At 58.4% G+C, this 5,182-nt stretch overlaps 1 pseudogene; it reads left to right on the forward strand.

The window, feature by feature from the left end:
• The first annotated feature begins 1,490 nt into the window (after positions 1 to 1,490).
• The window catches only part of LOC105826935, a 39,044-nt pseudogene continuing 35,352 nt past the window's right edge, over positions 1,491 to 5,182 (forward strand).

The raw sequence follows: 5,182 nt of genomic DNA on the forward strand, positions 1-5,182 counted from the left end.
AGAGTTTTACCAGGAGAGAAGTCCAGCCGGCAGGACTGCCAACCTCTGACCCACAGGGGATCCTCAAATGCCCCTTAATCTCAGTTCTGGCTACAAATCGAGAGGCATTTTTCCCATCCAGGAACCCTCGGGAGGCACGTCTGCTGGTAGCCACTGCAGGCTGACTCACTGACCTCAGTCTGATCGTGGGTCTCAAAACTGCCCTAGAAATTGGCTGCAGCCAGCCCCTCTCAAGCGTGGTCTGAGAGCAGGCATGCCCACCCTGGCACCTGCCCGGAGACAGCACCTGTGTGTGGCCCCAGAGAGAGACCTGAAGATCTTGGTGTCAGCTGTAGACCCTAAACCACATCCTCGACTCCATTCCAGCCGCACTCAGATCTCAAACACGGCAGCGTGGCCTCCACCGGGACCCCCTCCCCCCAGTGATTCGACGGCCCCCCAAAGGCCTGAGGGAAGCCACATCCATGGTGCACCTGGCAATAGAGAACCATCTGAAGACACTGAAGCATATCCTCATCCTGGCACCAGCTCCACAGACAAAGTTCCCGGAAACAGTCCCGTCCACCCAGGGACTGGGCAAGATCTATGCCCACTAGAGCCCCTGATGCCAGGAATCTGACTGGAACAATCGTCAGCAAGGTTGGATTGTTTGTTTCTGTTCCTAGCAGTCATGTCTCAATCCAGGGCCTGGGCTGCCTCCAGGCAGGATTCGAACTCCCGCCAGACTGGGCAGCCGGGGCCTCTGTGCTTTAATCTCCAAGCCTCCTAATTCTGCCCCGAGAAATGGTGCATGATGCTCTACAAGAGCTCGGGAGATGATCAGGGGCAAGGCCTGTCCTGGCCATGCTCACCTGGCACCTGAACTCACTTTCAGCTCCACCTGGTGTGCAAACCGTGGGGCTCTGGGTCCCCTTTGGTCACCCCTGACTTGCCCCCTTACTCCACACGGGAGGAGCTGAGACTTCAGGATCCAGTGCCTCGGCCGTGTCATCCCCAGATGATCGCTCCGCAGCCAGCTCCCTCCCCGCCCCATGATTTGGTCCCCTGCCCAGGCTGGGACGAGGCAGCCCTGCCTGCAGGGATTGGCTGGCCCAGCCCCGCCCTGCCTCCCTCAACCTTTCCTTCATCAGGGTCCAGGGCAAAGACCGCCCAGCAGGGCGAAGAGGAGATTGTGTGGACAAGCTGCTCCTGAAAGAAGGTGCCAGGCTGGGGGTGGTGGCCCTGGAGGGTCCCAGCCTGGGATGGAGAAGGGCCTGCCCAACACTGGGGCAGCTCTAGGGAGGTGGCCCTGGGAATGGTGGTTTCCTGGAAACTGAGCCCTGGCAGCCTCCCTGCAATTCAGCCTGGGCCTTTGTGGACTTTAGCTCTCAGCCATTGTTTACCCATCTCTGAGCCCTCCCCTTCCCGCCCCTCTCCTCTGCCCTGGCCCTGGAGCCCCCTTCCATCTCTTTGGCCTCAGGAACTCCTCCTGCACCCATCTGCCCTGCAGGATGCCACAGCTGAGCCTGTCCTGGCTGGGCCTGGGGCCAGTAGCTGCCTCCCCATGGATGCTGCTGCTTCTGGTTGGGGCCTCCTGGTTCCTGGCCCGCATCCTGGCCTGGACCTACGCCTTCTATGACACCTACAGCTGCCTCGGACGTTTCCCAGAGCCTCCCAAAACGAACTGGTTCTTCGGTCACCTGGGCCTGGTGAGTGTGGCAGCAGGACAGGTCTGCGGTGTCAGGGCAGGTAGACTTCCCCAGGACACGAATGGGCTCAGGGAACTGGGGGTGGAGGTGGGCTGGGGTCTGGGACTGCAGAGAAGTGAGGGAGGCGGCTCACTCACTCCTCTGCTCACTGCCTCACTGCTCTGCTGTGCCATCCCAGGCCTCTGTCCCCTCCTTGTCCTCCCACCCCAGCCCGCTCAGCACCCTTTTCTTGCCTGTCTTCCCACACTGGTGCACCGTGAGGGCTACCGGGGAGGGCTGCACAGAGTAGGGACCCCTGGTGTTCCCAATTCTCCACCGCGGGACTTGAGGGACACTGTCCAGGGTCTGCTCCCTGCCTGGCCCGTGTCCTGTGTCTCTGGGCTACTGCTTCCCACAGGAATTAGCTGGGAAACTCCACCCCACCCCAAACACACAGGGGCCCCACTGGGCCAGAAGACAGGTGGGGACAATGTACCACCCCTGCCCTTCCAGAGCACCCTCCTCTTACCCTGCTCTTCCCCACTAAGATGTCCCAATGGGCCCTGCTGTGCAACCTGCATGAGACTTGGCCGCTCGCTTCCCCTCTCAGGAGCCATTTCCAACCCCCTCTCCCCACACCTTGCCCTCTGACTTGGACCTGCTCTCCCCTGTGGGTGACATGGCCTCAGCCTGTTCACTTATAATGGCAGGGGCAATGTGTGTGTCCTTAGGCTCAGTGGGGGGTGCACAGCCTAATCTGCAGAAGGTGCTCACAGGTGGGAGCCATGGTCCACATATACAGGTAGAGCTCCCCTCTGCTCCCTGGGGTGTGCTGAGGCTGGACGGTCCCCAGGGTGCAGACCCTTCCCCAGGGAAGGAACTGAAACCCACGTGCACCAGCCAGGACATGAGAGCATGTGGAAACCTGCTTTAGGGACACATCCTGAGGTCACACTGCTGCGCACAACCTCCTCTGTGGGGACATCGCCATATGGCTGTCCCCAGGCCAGAACCACTCCCAGGACAAAAAAAATCTTCCTCTGGAGCCAAGTGGCCCGTGTGTGGGCAGAGATCGCATCCCCTCCCTCTGCCCAGGACGCACCTGTGGCGTCTGGAGACGACCCCAGGAGAGAAGGGTCAGGAGGAAGCAGAGATCCCCTGCATCTCTGCAGAATCCACACACGCCGTTCACTGCAGAGGCTGCGCCACCTCCAGAGGCTGCGGGGGATCTGCGGTGGCCACTCCTGGGGACGCGTGTTAGTCAGTGTTCCACAGAAACACAGAACCACGGGGCACACAGATCTGGTATAGGTCCGCACAGAGAAGAGGGGATTTACCACGAGAACTGGCTCAGGGGACTGTGGAGGCTGGGAAGTCCCACCCTGTGCCGACTGCAAGCTGGAGACTCAGGGCGCCGGAGCTGTCGCTCGGTCCGAGTCCGAAGGCGTCAGCAGCTGGAGCTCGGATGTCCAAGGGCAGAGAACGTGGAAGTCCCAGCTCCGGGAGGCAGAGCCAAGTCCCCTCCTCCGCCTTTTTGTTCTCTCTGGGCCCTCAGTGGGTTGGATGGTGCCTGCCCACACCGGGGAGGGCGGATTTTCCTTCCTCAGTTTACCCATTCAACTCCTCGTCTCTTCTGGAAATTCGCACAGACACACGCAGAAATAATGTTTACCAGCTATCTGGGTAACCCTTAGCCCGGTCACATTGATATCTGAAATTAACCATCACAGGAGGTGACGGCCCTGTCTTGCTTGCAGGTCATGAACACAGAGGAGGGTTTGAGGGACGTGACTCAGCTGGTGGCCACCTACCCCCAGGGCTTTAAGTTCTGGCGGGGCCCCACCCTCCCCCTCATCAACGTTTCCCACCCCGACATCATCCGACCTGTCCTGAATGCGTCAGGTACCATGCAGAGCTAGTGGTGGTGGGTGCCGTGGCGCATCCAAGAGCTTCCAGCCCTTCCTCTCCGATGCTCCTGCTTGGCCCCTGCAGTACCTGGGTCCCTGCCTCCCTCTTTTCCCTCAGCCACCTTCCTCTTCCCTGCATGTACTCACCCGCCCCCACCCCAGTGTCTCCTCCCTGCACTGTCCTCTGCTCCCTGCCCTGGTGTCCTGGGAACCACTGGGGCCCCAGGAGGCCTCTCAGTTCAAGGCCTTGTCCTGGGGGAACTCCCCAACTTCATGTGGTCAGGAATGGACCAGAGGAAGATGCACTATGACAGCTCAGAGTAGAACTAAGTTTCTGCTTGGGCAGGCTGGAAGGCTTCCTGCAGCAGGAGGAGTTGCTGGAGCTGGGTCTGGATTGATGAGGAGGAATTTTTTAAGTGCAGGAAGGGTGACGCAGTGGTCACCATTAGTGTTCCAGGCTCCCTGCCAGGCCTGCTGTCAGCCTTGCATGTGCCCAAGTCCAGGACAACGAGGAGAACTGGCAGCTGGTGGAGGACCTGGGCCGCTTGCATGAGTGCTCAGCTCCTTCAACCCCACCTGGTGGCTCGTCTGCCCTAAGTTCATTGCCCTTCTGCTCCAGGCCCCAGGAATCTCCAAGGAGCCCCACTGCAGCCTGGTGCCCTTCCCTTGCCCTCTGCCCTCCCCTCCTTGGACAGGCCAGGCTGAGCAGGGAAACGGGAAGCATCCCACAGAGACTATGGCTCTGATGCTAAAATGCTGAGTGACTCTGGGCAGGTCCCTGGGTGTCTCTGGCTTCTGACATCTCTTTCAGTTGTGAGTGATGGAAACTCACCCTCATGTCATCTCAGCAAAGAAAGAAATCTGTTGACCATAAAGTCCAGAGAGGGTGGCCTTCAGACAAGGCTGGATCCAGGTCTGAAACAATCTCTTCAGCCATCTGTGTCCCTCTTGGTTTTATCTTTTACTGTATCACTTTTCCTTGCAAGGCCACCCTTTCTTCGTGGTGTCCCTGAGGGGTTCCAGAAGCTTCAGACATCTCCTCTTTTCCTCATACCTTCCATAAGTAGCCTGAGATTCACTGTGATTGTCCTAGCCTGGATCACAGGACCAATTCCTCATCTACTCACTATGATTCTGATTGTCCAGTCTTGGCAGGTGTGGGGCTTCCAGAGCTATCGTTTCTGGGCACAAAGGAGTTTGATGATAAGAACTCAGGCCCTGGATTCAGACAGAGCCAAGCTCAGGTCTCAGGTGTTCCCCAGACTACCTGCGAGTTTATGGGTGAGGGGCTTCGTCATTCAGAGTGTTAGTTTCTCTATCTGGAAAATGGGCTGAGAGACAGCCCAGGTGAACTGGCATTTGCGATCTCTCTTAGTTCATCTGTTGCTGTAACTGAGTAGCTGAGACTAGGTGATTTATGAAGAAAAGAAATTTATACTCACAGTTCTGGAGGCTGGGAAGTTCGAGGTTGAGCTGTTCTATCTGCTCAGCTTCTAGCGAGTGCCTTGTGCTGTGTCAGAGCATGGCAGACGGCACCGCAGGGAAGGGGACTGAGTGTGCTTGCTCAGGTCTGCCTTCCTCTTCTTATAAAGCCACCAGTCCCACTCC

The sequence above is a fragment of the Propithecus coquereli genome, unplaced genomic scaffold (assembly GCF_000956105.1).
Source record: "Propithecus coquereli isolate 6110/MARCELLA unplaced genomic scaffold, Pcoq_1.0 Scaffold942, whole genome shotgun sequence".
Taxonomy (NCBI): Eukaryota; Metazoa; Chordata; class Mammalia; order Primates; family Indriidae; genus Propithecus; species Propithecus coquereli.